We start from the raw sequence: 16,874 nt of genomic DNA on the forward strand, positions 1-16,874 counted from the left end.
ACGCGAGCAAACAACAAAATAAAACACTGTAGCTGTTAACCTTCCGCAGTACATCATTGCCCCAGCCATGAATGGGAACATTAGGATGTAACTGAGACCAGCCCAAACCCTGCAGGCCCTGACCCTGCACCAAGCCCCCCAACTATAGACGGCGTGGCGCCTTGCACCCATACCCACCCCGAAAACCCTTGCAACATGTAGGAACCATTTATGTAATATGTGCCTTGTTGACTAACGTTTGCTGCTAATGTAAAGGAGAATGGGTAAAGAGAAAAATGTGCAATCGATATTGTATATAATGAAGAGATGTACAAAGACTGACACTACCTCATGTTCGTATGTCAACTGTAGATGTGAAATGCTATGTAAAAAAGTATGGTTCCCCGCTAGTATCCCATGTTAATGCAAATACATATGAGCGCCTTTTAGAAACCCCATGTGTTGTTAGTCGCCCCTCACCCATACGACAGTAAACCGCCTTGTGCAAAATACCATGCACGGAGCTGAAAGGCCATTTCTCCCTCCTTCTGCCCAGGCCCTCTCGAGACGGTGTTCAAACAGCACAGCTCTGCCTTCCCTCCCGATCCTGCTGGGCCCGTTTCAAGCATCCACCAGCCTCCCCCGTGTCATAGGCCCCCACAGCCTGACTCCATGACTTACGAGCTACCTGGTCCTAAATCCCACCGCCTTTCAGGCACCAGTCACATGCCCCCCACGGGCCAGTAGTACCTCCATAGACCCCGAGTTAACAACCCTAGAAAGGGGGGCGCCCACACGTGTACCAACAGATCGTAATACCATCCCTCACCGAAACTGCCAAAGATGGTTAGTCAAGCACCCCCACCCATGCCCCTGACTATGCCCATGAGACCTGATTGTTTGAACCTGAGGTATCCCCCAAACTGATGTATTGAGACAGTCCAGATCGCATATCAAGGGTCCTGGTCATGTATTGATCTAAGGTCAGCGCTTACAAGAGTTGCAAATCAACAGGACACATGAAGTGTGACGAATGGGTGGGAATGTGTGGCCAAAAGGGCAAATGTTAGTTTAGTTATCAATCGTTGTTACAAGACATGTCCGGCCCGGCGATACACCCTGATGAGCCCAGCTGACCTCCCACCCAACGTGGCGCAGCACCAACATCTGCCAATCCTGGAGAAGCAACTGTATACATTGTATACCACCTAGCAATCACCACCCAATCCCTAAGAGTCTGTGGCCCCTATAGCTTACCTCATGCATGACGTGTATTTGTAATACAACTGACTGTCTTTGCTATTGTCAGACAGAGCGCTCTTGGAGTTTGCAGAGTCCTTTGCATGCCCTATATTGAGTTATATAAAGCTCTTTTGATCTCACCCGCACTTGGTCCTGGCCTCATTCCCCTTCTGGGGTGTGTCCATTATTGCCTCTCAATAAGGGGGCTGCGTTTCTGGGGACACTTACATTCAGTGGTGACCCCATAGACGTGATCTGTTTTGTTAACTTTAAACTGTCCCCTTGGCACGAGACGACCCCGGCTGCAGTGGAGACGCACGGCGCGCCCGCTCAACAGAGCCGCCCACCTACGGCAACTGGTACGCAGAGACGTGCGCACGTAGTTAGGGCGAGAGGGTACGGGTCCCGTTTGAAAAAACCCTTAGTACCGCTCGCTGGTGCCGGGTGGGTCCATTGAGTGCGAGGCCGCGCTGCTTGGACAGACCAAAGGGGGTGCAGATGGTTGCTCTTGCCCTTTGGCCTCCAGTCCAGGTTTAATTATTTTGCCTACACTGGTTGTATCCACAGAGGCTATATTGGAAGGACTCCGATGAGTGTTGGGACCATAGGCCTCTGACCTCATGACATTGATCAAGGAGGGGCCACTGGCTCCTCTGTTACAGATTCCTTCTATTATATTACTTTTGTTTACTCCTTCTGGTCTTACGTCTCTATATTCCTCCCAACCCCTTTGGGCTACGAACCCTATTGCGGCTGGTGGTTCTTGACCCAGACATTTATCTGGCTGCCTTATTAGAGGAGCATGATGAGGAGGCCTTATCCATCATTGAATGGATGGTCCCGATACAGGAGGTCTGTGTACTCACCCCTAGTTTACCTTCTAAAGCTGAGAAGGTGGGCACTGCTATTCAGATGGGAGGTACTTCGGTTTGCAGATGAAATAATGAAAAATCTATTTTTTCCCTGCTCAATCATTGCACTAGGTTCATGCAGATGCAGGATGCGACCCTACATTTCAAGGTTCTTCTTTTCGGTCTGATGAGTGGTGGCTGTGACATGTGAAAGGGCCATGAAGAATTATGGCTCACAATAATGCAAGTAAATAGATTTCTTTTGCCCTATTGTTGGTGTCTGTGTCCATGTCTATATATAGCCTTCAATTACATTTTTAGGTTTAAGTCAATCTCTCTACATGAGTGCAGGGATATGCCCATAAGGGGGTCACTTGCTCACTGTGCCATAGGAAAACATGCTTCACTTCATTGAAGAGGCCAAACAAGGCTGAAACATGTCTGAGGTTGCTTGTGATCCTCTGCAGAGGGGATTTGAGATGACCTAGCAGTTGAGGCTGCACTGCTCCCATTGGTCACCATACCTATACTACTTTGCACATGGCTGGTCCCCTTTGGGCTAACAAATCGTGGTCTTGAAGGTTGTCCAGAGTAATGCCAGTGCTTAACATTTATTCAGAACCTTCTATCTCATTTTTCGTTTTTAGATGGACCTTGAAATGAGTGCCTGAAGAAAATGTGGTCAACCTATTTCCCAGAAGTTTACGATAAGGTCTCTGACCTCTCACGAGAATTGTGAAGGAACCTTTCAAAATGGAGAGGGACTGGTTCACTGCAAAAAAGCCCACCAGATTGTTTTTCACCACGTCTATCTAAGATGCTGGCAGACAGTAGCTTTCCAAATACAGGGACTTATCCCCCAGCTAGTAACCTATGAAAATGGAGAACTGGTTCCCTGTTTTGGGGGTTCTCCACATCCAAAAGAAAAAAAAAACACCTTCCCATAGGGGGGTAGGGTTACCATTCCGGATACAGGATTCTCAACCTTCCTTTTCCTGCCCCATCATTTAACTGGAAACACAAGCTGATAGCAGCATCCATGCCCTACTAAATTTGGATGCCATGGAATGGGTAGGGTCTGTGCTTTTATTCACACTTCCTTGGAGCAGAGACGACAATGAGGACTGTCCCCCACTTCAACTGGCAATAAATACGCAAATGTCCCTACTGGAAACAGAATTCAAACCATTGTCAACTGTTTAGACAATTCTTAAAGGTTAATTGAATATTCATTAAATCAATGAATACTGGATTTGAAAGGGTCACACGGTCACCACTTCATTATGAAAGTAATTTTGAATTGCAGGGTTGGAATTACATTAAAATCATGAATATTTGCAAAACCAAACCTGAAACATCCAATATGAGTGTATAAACTAAAAAAAAAGCTTACAACTAATTTATATCTGAACAAGAACGCAATACATGCAACAGTCAGTTAATTTGAAGTTACAGTTGAATCATGCCAGGTTGTACATGTAGATTCTTGGGTTGAGGTATCAAACGTTTAGGCGTCATATTAATCTAACTCCATCAGTACCTATATATCATTAGACCATGACCATCCTAAATGGAAAATCGACAAGAACGTGTGTTAATTGAAGTTATCTGCATCTAGGAATATCCATTAAGTGATTCGTCAAGAGTTTACTTGCATGGAGATAGCCATGCTCATTTTATTGGAAGGGGAGTCGCATATAAGAGAGTAAAGGTGAATTTATATGCAGTGTGGAGTATCTCTAATGGGATGACAAAAATATAGCAATTCTTGCTAAAACTCCATTCTGTGTTATGGGGATATACCTAAAGTTTTAATCTATTTTAGAATATTGTCTTTAAACAAAACAATTGACCGATTTGAATTCTTATTTCCAATAGGAACATTTGCGTTGTTATTGGCACTCCCCCTCCCCCGAGTTCTGTACAGTTGTAAGGGATTTACCTTTTCTGGTATACCCTCCCGGTCAACTGGTGCAGTTCCTGACAAGCAGTTCAAGATAGTGTTCCTAGCAGAAGCTAATCCCATCATTGCAGTAAAAAGCCTGCCTAGACACCATAGATCTTAAGACAAAGTATCATCACATCCTTTCTGGGCCAGGACAGATTTAGGCTCTTCCCATCAGTTTCATGCACAAGGGATGCCTGTGGTGGTGGCTCAAAAACAATCAGGGAATCTGATTGGTATTAGCAAATGACCCTAAGTGTTAAATAATGTATCTTGATAAGACACAAAAAACACTTCTAAGGTAGAATGTATCTTCTAATCTTATTTCTTCAGTACAGTGAATGTGTAGTCTCCCGGAAACCCTAGACAAAAGAACACCCTTTCCCTGTATGTGGTGCCTGTCCCTAGGAAGGAGGTGATGGACCGCCTATCTAATAGGGAAAGCGAGGAGGAAGCTGTCCCTGTATCTACAATGTATACAATTCTGACTTCTCTCTTGCTAGTTATAGCCAACATTTTTACATGGATGAGTTAAAAAGGGGAACTATGTCCCCCGTGGCCATTTCATGGAGGAATTATTCCGTTGGTGTATGTGTGTCACCTACTATTTTTATACACCGTCACAGGAAGTGTGTCCACAGTGTATAGGTAGAGTAGTGATTAATAAATCCGTCCTAATGGTACGGATAAGGCAAAAGATAAGAGATAAAAATATGTTTAATATCCTACATGGACTAAAGCCCATATGTTTGCAAATATTTCAGGGCAATGTTGATGGTTAGAGACCAACTCAGCATTTTGATATGGGCCAACGTGTGCTTCAAAGGTTAAAAAAAGGGAGACAAAAACGCTGTTCTCTACTACAGCAATAGTGTTTATATCCCGTATTTCTTGAGGAAAGGACAGATTTATTAATCACTACTCTACCTATACACCATGGACACACTTGCTGTGAAGGTGAATAAAAACAGTAGGTGACACACGTAAACCAATGGAATAATTCCTCCATGAAATGCCCACGGAGTATACAATAGAAGGGACATAGTTCCCCTTTTTAACTCATCCATGTAAAAAAGTTGGTATAGCTAGCAAGAGACAAGTCAGAATTGTATACGTTGTAGATACAAGGACAGCTTCCTCCTCTCTTTCCCTATTAGATAGGCTGTCCACCATCTCCTTCCTAGGGACAGGCACCACATACAGGGAAATGGTGTTCATCTGTCTAGGGTTCCCGGTGGTCTACACATCATTCACTGTACTGAAGAAATAAGATTACAAGATACATTCTACCTTATAAGTGTTTTTTTGTGGTGGTGGCTCTTCATCTATCAGAAGGACCTCTCTCTCTTTAGATAATTGGTTGATCCGTAATTAATCTCTGTGTTAGTGACTCCTGGTCTCGTGTCGACCTTGGTTACCAATTGGGCTTCATAATGAAACATTAAAGTTCACATTGATCACACACAGCAAATGTACTTCAGTGGCATGGTGCTGAAGGTCGACCCCTTTCACCAACTCCTGCCACCCCCTAGAGGAATGCCTTTGTGAGGGTTATATCCGTCTGTGGGAAGCGCTTCCATCATCGCCCAGGTTATAGATGTGGCTTGGTCATGTGCCTGTCAGTGTTTAGTCGGTCTCACATATACCGGCACTGATCCAATTCACTTCTGGTTGTCACTGGGCCAGTCAGATGCTCTTCATTACCAGCAGATCTCCATTATGGTGTAAGTGCTGGAGGATAGCCGATGGTAGAATCCCATCTGATTGTCTTAGTTAGATCTCTCCCTCCCTAAATCTGCATCCCCAAAGACTCGTCGTGTGGGGTACGGCCCAGGGGCACTTTCAGATTCACAACTTGTGGTGCGATTAGGATCTCATTCAGCATCAGTTGGCCCGGTCTCAAGGTGATCTTGGCCTAAAAGGCATTTTATTCTGTCCTTGAAGGGCAACGAGGGGAACCTGTACTCCCAAACTGTATGCCATGGCTCTAGAGCGTGTGCATTAGGCTTTAGTGCATGCCCTTTTTCTCTCTTCCACATATTTGGGGAGTGAAATTACTGGGTGGGCTTCTGTGTTTTCTGTTTTATACCTCACATGAGTGGTAACAGCACATACAGGTGGTAGATCCCATGATTTACAGATGGGGGCAGCCTCTTAGATGCTGAGCAGAACTGAAAATGCAGTTGATGCATATTCTGAGGGAACCAGGGACATCTTTCTCTGGGAGTGGCCGTTAAGTTGTAATTCGATCTTTGTGTCCTCTTTTCCTTCTGCTCTGTAACAAGGTTTTCCGCAAGTTCTTGGTGAGTGGAGGATGTTGCAACTCTGATTTGGTGCTCCAACTATCTTCACTTCTGTGCTACCCACCCCTTAAAGACTACAGAGGCTAAGAGACTTGCTGTCATGTTTACAGGGATTGGTTGGTTCTGCAACCCTGCCCTCAACAAGCATCCAAAACAAGCAAAGGTACCAGTTATCTGGATGGTAGATCGTTTTTGATTGATGCATGGTATCGGTATTCAGTAGATCACTCCTTAAGTTGCTGCTACCCCTATGATGCAGTGCCACAGATAATAATTTGAGGGGAGTGTTTTACTACTATTTTTATACTTTGAGAGTAAATGTGATTTTCAAGAGTAAAATTCAATTTTCTCCTTCACAAGAGTAAAGGGTAGGTGACATCCAGCCGACGCATAAAAAAAGTTGTAACTGTATGGAAATCATTATCCTGTGGCAGCAGTCCACACCATGACAGACAAAAGGATTTCTCTCACAATTTACAGGTAAGCACTGTGTGCAGTAGAACAAACACCCTCTCACAAATGGAACAGATGAGCACGAACACTGAGCTTCCCCTCCAATCAAAGAATAGGTGCACAGCAGCATAAGTAGTTCAACGCTTCCTTCCCACCGAACAGGTGTGCTTCAATAGGAGGTGTCCCTCCCACAAACAAAAAAGGCCAATCAGGGACACAGCAATAAAAGCCATCATGTAGAATAGATGGAGTAGGTCAGTGCAGAGTAAAGCAAGGGTACAAGATAACCACCCAGAAAACAGATTGGTAATGGGACTCTGCAGTAGAAGCTCTCCTCACATAGAACAGGTGCAACATAGGCTTCAGCAGTGCACACTCCCCTACTAACATAGGAAAGGTATGCAATCAGGCTCAGTAGATCATACTTTCTTCACATGGAACTGGAATGATTTGGGTCTCAAAAGTACAAGATTACCACGGATAATTAATTGGTCACCGCTGTAGACGTTCCTTTTGCATAGAGAAGGAGCTGCATGGGATAGAGCAGAGCAAGCACCCCCACGCTGAACAGGTAAATGAAGGGTCTCAGAAATGCAAGCTAGACTTGCGTAGAACACGAACAGCATAGGACTCAGTAGTATGAACTTGCCCAGCAAGTGGCTAAGTAATCCAAGCTCCCCATCAAAGATCTCCCACATGGTCAGGGGGTGGCAGCCACTACCTGAACCTGGCAGCAGTATTATGAGGCAGGATCATGTGGGAGCAGACTGCTGTTCGGGGAATGTGGCATTCTTCCATTTCTGAGGAAGAACACCTCATAATATCCACGTTCTTGATGGCTTGTGGCTCAGAAAATCCATCTTTTATATCATTCTAGACAACATTTAATTCATTCTTCAAACACACACAACACATATAGAACATCCCCTGTTTCTGATATCTTTCTGAGAGCAACTGCTAACCAACATCATTCCAGAAATCCCATGATTTCTATGGACTTAAACTAGCAAAAAGCCTCAAGTACTGGGACGAGGAAGAGGAGAAAGGATTTAATGCAAAGTGAAAGAGACTCAAAGTTGAATACATCGACTTGTTTATGTAAAGCATGAGGATGCTGACATTTAAAAATGATGTCTGTGTTCAAGCCGAGAGAGAACCAGATAATGTCGTAGCAGAGGTAGAGCAACAGTGGATCGTATTGGAGGCGTTGCAGGTACATCCAGATTGCAGCTCGCAACAGTGGGAATTACCTACCTGCTTCACCCGGAAGCAGGAGAAACGCAGTGGGCATCTGTGGAGGACTGTCAGAGCTCTGGAAACAGCAGAAGCAGCAGGGTTTTTGGGGTAACTGGTGTGCCGAGAAGCACCATTCCTCTGTCCAGAGCATGGAGAGAAGCCGGCAAACAAGTTTGGGATTGCAGGAGATGCTGGAGAAAGGCCTGCCGTGTGAAGGAGACCTTCACAGAGAAGCTTCCTTGTAGAGATGGGTTGGGCATGGGTTGGGGACGCTAAAAAAACAACCGGTGAGTCTGCCCAGAGCCATTGGGGATCCCGGCACATACTGACAGATATTTAAACAAGTAAATGAAACTGGAGTGTTTAAATACTAACCAGATAAAGCACAAAAGCAAAACTTAAACAAGCCCCCCCGTATATGAAATTTCAATGTGGGGAAAATTGGAGCAAGATTTCAATGTGGGGAAGTTGGAACACGCATTACCCCAAGCCAAAAACTAGACACACAGTGAAGTGATAGTACTGGGTTGTGTTAAAAGAGAGGGAAACGAATAAGAAGTCCTGGTGAAAGGAATATATCGGGCAGTGGACATTTGGGGAGGAGAGATGCTTGGTACAGTATAGTAGGGGATCTGCAAAACCCCATAAAGGGATTCCTGACAGGTCATCCAATTGAACATTTAAAGTTGTAAGACATTGGAAAGATACCTGGCAGGAGAGTATACCAGGGAAGCCTTTTAAAATTGTAGTATGGAATGGCCTCAAGATGGCCGCCGTGTAGTGAACATGCACTCTTAGGAGCTCCCGGCCGTATGACTATTAAGGAGTACAATATAGCCTCTGAAACGACTGGGTGAAACAGCTGGGTCGAAAGCACAAGAATCTGAACAATATATGCTCGACCCGAGGATAATAATAATAATTAATAATTTGGCATTTATATAGCGCTACGAACCCTCAGGTATCTGAGCGCTGCTTATTATTACCCACGGTGTGTGGTGCTCATTTATCGACCTCGGAAGGATGAAAGGCTGAGTTTGGCCCCGCCGGGATTCGAACCTGCGTTAGCAGACTCTGCACTGATGTCAAAGCGAGTGCTCTACTCGCTGTGCCACTTGACCGGCTAAGGGGGTGAAGCGGAGCACGAAGGAAACAACCAGAGTACAGACCGAAGCCGTCGAGTCCCTGTGGCGCAGCAGTCCAACCGCTGCCTAAAGTGGAGCCCGGGGAGTGGACACCCCGCAGTAAGAGGCTGGCAACAGAAGACTACCCTCTGGAATTGAGCAAAGATGAATTAACCAGGACGGTGGAGCGGCGCAGGGAGTGTGATACGTGGATGACCAGATCGACTAGTGGAGCAGAACACCAAGGAACACACTGGGAGAGACCCAGTATGGTGGACAAGTGCTGAAACAGAACGCCCCATTAGACGGCCCGGGCCCGAGCAGGACACCAGAAAGGCGCAGCAGGGGTTTCATCGCCCCACACAGGGAAACAAAGTACCGCATTGGGGGAAGAGAGGAAGCAGTATCAGCGGCATCCAGCAGCCTGGACATTGGAGAGCCACCCCCATCTGAAGAAACGCTTTGCCCACGGATCAAGCCACAGGTGAGCAGAGGGGCACACAGCTAAGAAGGCAGTCAACTAGCAACTTGAGAATTCCGTTCGACCCCGCTCATCCACACAGTGGGGTCCCAAAGAGAGGTGTGGGCCCCTGTGGGCCCCTGCACACAGACTTGGTACAGCCAGAGGAAGATAGGGCCCCCGTCCGTGAAGTAGGAATAAAAGGGCAAAGGACACTTGCTTCCTGGGGGCGGAGGAACTAAAAGTGAAGGGCAAGCTGAGGGGGCACCAGGGATTCAGGACCAGCGAAGGGCCATGCGCCAACAGAGGTGGCCCAAGGCACTCCGAAAAGTAAAAACCCATGGCGGCAACAGAGCTGTAAATCCCAGAGGTGGGAGTAAGCGCACTCCGCCCCACAATCAAGGACTCTTAAACAGGGCACTGAGCATCAATGCAGAATAGGAAGGCAGTCACATACCCACACCGCGGAGACCCACGGAGAAAGGATGCCCCCCTCAAGTAGGCCCAAGTCCCGGGAGAACAAAGATAGGCTCTCCAAAAGAGGAGAGGGGGCAAAGTTACAGCAGACACCACTACTGGAGGCAGAGGGGCCTGAGCCCAATTGCTAACAAGCAGCTCCGCCTGGAGAAGGACCAGCAAGGGGCAACCCCATTGAAGATCAGGGAGGGACCCTACACCACGGCCGACGGCAGCAACAAGGAGAGCCTAACTTGGAACCACTGAAGGACGGAATAAACCACAGTGCTGCCAACGTTCGTAGAACCAACAGAGAAGATAGGGAGGAACTGGTTGATTCCGATGGAGAGTGGAAACAGAGGGTGCACCACAGGTGGCTCTATGGAAGCGGGAGAGCCCACCTGCAGATGCAAGGCCCGAAAGGCAGACATGGCCAAGGTCTCCTGCTCCCCAAGAAAGGTAATGAGAAGGGCCACCTCGAGAGACTCTGGCAGAATGTCGGTGGGGGAATAAGGAGATCCCGGGCTGGTGAACAGAGGCGTTGGAGATATCCATGACTGCAAAGCGATGGCCCTAAACAAGGAAGATCTGCAAAAGTGCCTCCATGGGATGGAGGAGAGGTTGACTTCTTCATTCATGCAACAAATCGGAAGCCTGAAAGAATCACTTAAGGAAATCAAGGAGGGCATTAACTCATTTGGCAATAGAGTAGACGAGACCGAGCAGGGCCTGTCCCAAATGGGGAAAGAGGTCTGCCAAAACTCCACACTTTTAGACCAAATAGCTGTAGCTACACATAACCTCGAAAAACAGGCTGAGCATCTTGAAAATGGCTTGAGGCGCTCCAACATAAGGATAAAAGGCCTAGTGGAATTGATCCAGGACAGAGAGCTGAAATCAACTGTCCAACAATGCTTCGCAAACCTACTCTCAGGCTGTTCCCCAGAGGAGGTCTGGATAGCCCATGTACATCGGGTAGGCCCGAAGAGGAGGGGCCAGAGGAACAGACCCAGAGACCTTTTGGCTGCCCTGTGATCCTATGAAGAGAAGGAGACGATTCTAAGAGCCCCTAGGGGGCAAGACGCGATTACAATAAACAGCTCGACACTCTGTCTGTTCCAAGACCTGGCACTGTCCACCCTGCAAAAAAACAGAAGGCAATGTGCCCGATTACAAAGAAGCTACAAGAAAAGAAAATCCCATACAAATGGACATTCCCCTTCGGATTACTCTTCCCGTGGAACGGGAAACAGCAGAGAGTGACTTCATGCGAAGAAGGAATGTCCGTTCTGGGCATGGAAGAGGAAGGCACAGGGACAGAGGAGAGGGCTGGAGCCTCATGGAGATGGGAAACAAAGAAAATTAGAAGAAGGTAAAGGAAGCACAGATGCAATTGAGGTTACTAAATACTGCAAAAGTTGAGACCGCACTGCTAGGACTCAAACAACAATATTATATCGCAGCCAATGAGGCGGCCAAAATGCTCGCTAGGCTTCTGAAACAACAAAAAGGGCGGCTTCATGTGACCGGTATAAGTGGGGTTCGATGGGACGGTGGAAACCGAAACTGGTGAGGTAGCTAAAGCTGTTCCAACATATTATAGAGCGCTGTACTCTACGGGGAACCCAGATGCAACTCGGATACAAGCATTCCGGGAAGGAATAGAACTGCAGAAAATTAACACAGAAGAGAAAGAGGGACTAGTCAGGGAAATCATAGAGGAAGAAGTAGAAAGGGCAATCAAAAAGATGTCAAACAACAAAGCCCCTGGGCCAGATGGGAATAACGGGAGCTTCTATAAGACTTTCTGCACTGCACTAAAGGGGATCCTAACTAAAGTCTTTAAGAACTTTAGGGAGGGCGGCAGAGTGACGGGATCCATGACTGATGCAAAAGTAATCCTGTTTGAGAAACCGAATAAAGACCCCACTTAATGCGGGTCCTATAGGCCAATAGCACTACTCAATGCAGATGTCAAAATATACACCGGGATACTGGCAGATAGATTAAAAGAGGTGCTCCCTGGGATTATAGGGGAGGACCAATCCGGTTTTATAGAAGGGAGACAGACCTGGGACAACACGAGGAGGGTAGCACATTTACTGGAGAAATGAAACATCAAGCACATACTGGCCACTCTAGTGTCATTGGTCGCGGAGAAAGCTTTCGACAGGGTAGAGTGGCTGTATCTGTTTCAGGCCATGGACCGCATGGGCTGTGGGGCCAAATTTATGCAAATGGTGCAGGTATGCTATAATAACCCACAGATCAGCTTGGAGGTGAATGACCATATTATGGAGGCAATCAGGGTGGAACGTGGGACAAGACAGGGATGCCCCTCTGTCCCCCCCACCTGAATGCCAAATATCTGGAACCGCTGCTAGCGGCAATCTGACAGAATCAAACTATTAAGGGAGTCCCATTCGGGGGGAGGAACACAAAACAGCTGCATACGCGGATGACATGTTGGTGACCTAAGTGGACCCAGAGAATTCTATTCCTGCGCTAGTCGCTATCCTCGAAGAGCAGGAAGGATTGTCGGGGCTAAAAATCAATATGGGGATGTCAGAGCTGTTGGCAGTCTGATTCTCAGAGGAGGAGTCAGAACAGATAAAAAGCTGCTCTGCATTTAAAATAGCGAAGGGCCATCTAGTATACATGGGTATAAAATGAACCAACTCAGTAGATACTCTATATAGAGCAAACTTCCCGGAGCTGATCAAACAAATGCAAGCGGACTTCGCTAAATGGACCCCGATGAACATTCTTGGTTAGGGCGAGTAAACACAGGGAAAATGGTAAACCTCCCGAGGATGGATCCTCGCTAGGTTCCACACCCTCCCCATAGCGATCCAAACATGTTCTCACATCTCTGAATAAAGTGATCTCTAAATTCATTTGGCAAAATAAACGCCAGAGGGTGTCCATGCCTTTGTTAAGGTCCCCAAGACACAGAGGAGGGTTGGGCCTTACAAATCTATTCCATTACTATGAAGCGGCCAAACTTAGAGTGGTCAGAGAATGGTTCTCGGGTAGCATGGACAAAAGACGGGCACGCATGCATAGGGCGGTTGCCGGGATGCCCCTCCTGGGCTTTCTGTGGCTGAAAATTACAGAGAGGCCGCTAATGGCCAAGCATAGTAGAAACCTGCACACAACCTGCAATATCTGGGACTCGAGAATTGGGAAGGGACACCTATCGACTATACCATCTCCCTTCACCCCCATGTACACTAACCCAGAATTTACTCCTGGGTTATTATTATATAATAAGGGGAGCGTTCAAAGGCTGGAAAGAAAAGGGATGTGTTAAGATCAGAGACATGATGTGGGGTCAGGAAGAAATGTCTTTTGTGGATTGCAAGTGGGAATTGGAGAGGGGAAGAGATTTGAATATCTGCAACTAAGACATTGGCTGTGTCAGAAGGGAATACAACAGGCTGCAATCAGACCTGACACACTTAGAAAAATACATCAACTCCCATGCGGGTGACAAGCATCTAGTAGCAGACATATATAAAATACTAAAGGAATGCACGGCTCCAACACAGTGGCCATATCAGTGGGTATGAGAAGGCATACTGTGTGGGGAGATAACCTCTGATCACTGGGAGGAACTCTGGAGAAATATCCCGAAACTCACCAGGTCCCTACAGCTCCGGGGGGCCTGGTATAAAATGAGGGTGATATGATATGATATTTTATTTGTAATGCGCTCGTACACAAGTGTGTGCGATGGCACTACACCCCTGGAAACTGCACAAGATGTATGGATCGGCATCAGAGGAATGCTGGAGGGGGTGCAAAGAGGTCATGGACTAGGCGCACATCTGGTAGGAATGCCCCAGTATAAAAGGATACTGGGAGATCATGAGATGCTTATAAAACTTTGTTTGGAGATCCTACCCCTTACAATACCAGAAGCCATGTGCAGCCTGTTGAGGCCGGACCTACACGTAATCACAAAATCCCAGAAAAGAGCACCAACGACTGCCCTAATAACTGCATGGCTGGTGATAGCCAAAGAGTGGAAGCAAACCTCCAGTCCGACAATAACTGGTTCCGCAAACTGTGGGACATAGTGGTAATGGAGTGGATTACATATAAGACCCAGGGAGACAGGGCCAGGTTTCAGCAAGAATGGGGGGAAATGCTACAATTCCTGAAAAGTGACTTTGTTCAACAATGGTGCCCTCAGAACATTCGGTTTGTAGATATAAACTGTTAAGTTCAGAAAGGTTGAAGTTCATGGAGGCATGGACACAGTACACAAAAGAAGCTACACAGACTGTTGGTTCCTCGAGGGGATAGAATGGGAATGTTTACGAAATGCCAATAAAAACGTTAAAACAAAAAATGGTAGTATGGAATTTCTCATTTGTATAAGATTTATCTTTTGTGAATCCAATTCAATGAAGCCAGGGAAGAACTGAAAGTTACGGAGCCCATTGTTTATATAAGAAACCTTTTAAGCTGAATATACAGTACCAAAGGAACTACGGTTTAAAGGTGAAGTGTTTGCCATCCTCAAGAAAATATTGTTTAAAAGAGACATTTCTTGCCATGCTGCCTAAATATCAAGGGGAAGGGAATCCCCCTTTGAATTCAAGGGTCTCTCGTTGGTAAAGACTGTTTCTGTTGGATTTTTTTATTTACTTTGATTATGATTTTGCCAAACATAGATCAGAACATTTCCTTGCACCCCTGTTTGCTGTTTCTTTCTAGTGTGAGGGTCAGATTACAATGTTTTGGACACAAGGACAGTTTATAAGTTTAATGACTTGACAGACTGATCTTTAGTTTGCTAGGTAAGGAAACTCTTTAGGATAGGGACAAAGAGGCGTTTAGCCAACCTTTTTTGTTTGAATAAAGATGTATGAGAATGAAAACCGTACAACTTTGTGTCCGCATTTCTGACCCCTCACAATGAATATGAATCGCAGACCACTGTGCAAGCACGCCCACATAGAACATGAACAGTTGATTGTCCCTGGAGTGCAAGCACCTCACATATGGAAATTATTTATATAAGTATTTCCATCGTCCTATCAGTGTACAGTATTTTGTTCAACATATCGCATTTTATATTCCAGCAGTCCTACCCACCCTTTTCCCCACTACCCATCTAAACCCCAACCAAACTTTAATGTTAACCACAGCTTAAGATCTACATAAGGTTCACAGGCATTCCCTTTGCGTCTAGGATTCATTTACTCTACTAAACTCCTTTCAACTACTCCCATCTCTTAAATCCTTGCACTCTCCCGTCTTATCGAAGATCTTCAGGGATTCAGGGAGGTCTGTCATGAGGTGAGCTGAACAGAATATGTACGAAGGCATTCCAGACCGTTCTGTCTTCTGAGCTTTCTCTCCTCCCCATTTGTATTGTGTCATACCACACTTCAGCCTCCACCATAGACCAATGCTTTAGATCCTCCCACCATCTATCTATACTTGGACCCTCATGTGACTTCCATGTCATAGCGATTCTACTCTTTGCTAGTACCCAGGCCAGGTCTATCATTCTTCTTTCCGGCTCGGCCCTCTTCGGGCGACAAACACCCCGAGATGGCAACATTCTGGCGCCCATACGTATCCTGTTATGCCCCTTCTCAGTCGCAATTCCATTTCTTGCCAGAACACTTGAATCACTGGCCAGGCCCAGAACATGTGCACCATTCCCGTCCTGCCTTCACATCTCGGGCACCCCCTTTCTTCAGAGCCCGGGAAGCGTGACAAAAGCTGCAGCCTCATGTATACTCTGTGAAGTATATACAATGTTGTCTGTTTTAATCTGGCATTTCTTGAGACTTTTTCGGGTACAATGCCCTGGACTATTCCATTACCGAAAGCTCTTTTCCCACCTCTGATTCTCATGTGCTCGTCCTTCTGGCTATGTCTTTGGGTATTGCCTGTAGTAGCCCTTGATCCTGTCTGAACACTCCATGCCCCCCCTCCAACACATCATATAACAACCCTAGTATACTATTCTCTTCAAGTGGGCTTGTAAAATCCAGCCATTTTTTATTTACTTCATATATTATTCTGGAATACGTCATGAACTGCCCCTTGTGTATACCAAATGCCTCTTCTAACTCTTGGAACATTAAGAGCTTGTCTGAGGAGCACAAATCTCCTATCATCACTATGACTTTACCTTCCCAGTGCGACGTAATCTGTGCCAAGTCTTCTTTGTTCTCCCCATAAATGGCTGCCAAGGGTATCTGGGCAGATTAGGGTTCCCTAAACTTTAGCATTGCCCTGGTCCTGGCCCATATCTTTCTACCCAACTGCAAAAGTCTCAGGGGATCTCTGATCCTATCTTGTCCCAACCACAACACTTGTTTAGTATATATATAAGGAGCTATTCCTGCGCTCAGCAAGGTGTGTTCTAGTTTCCAAATCTGCCATCCACCCTGCCGCATGCTGTAGCTGTCCTGCCAGATAATAGAGCTAAAAATGCGGGAGTCGCATTCCATCAACTCTGTATTCTCTATACAAAATGTCCAGAGCCACCCTTCGTCTACCCATTCCCCATATGAAAAAACGGAAGACGTAATTATTCTACTGAAACCCAACCCGCGAGTGGAAATATGCAGGACTTTGCCTTACTAATCGATCTTCTCGACAACTCGGCAAAATTTGCCAGAACCTCTAGATACGACTCCAAATTATCCTCCGGGTGTCATATGTATAGCAGCATATCATCTGCATAGAACAATATTTCATGATGCATACATCCACATGAAGCCTTTTATCTTTGAATTCCTTCATCAGAAATGTTGCATGGGGATCCAAGGCAAAAATATATAGCACAGGGGATAA

Source organism: Ambystoma mexicanum, chromosome 12 (assembly GCF_040938575.1).
Source record: "Ambystoma mexicanum isolate Mex_15411 chromosome 12, UKY_AmexF1_1, whole genome shotgun sequence".
NCBI classification, from domain to species: Eukaryota; Metazoa; Chordata; class Amphibia; order Caudata; family Ambystomatidae; genus Ambystoma; species Ambystoma mexicanum.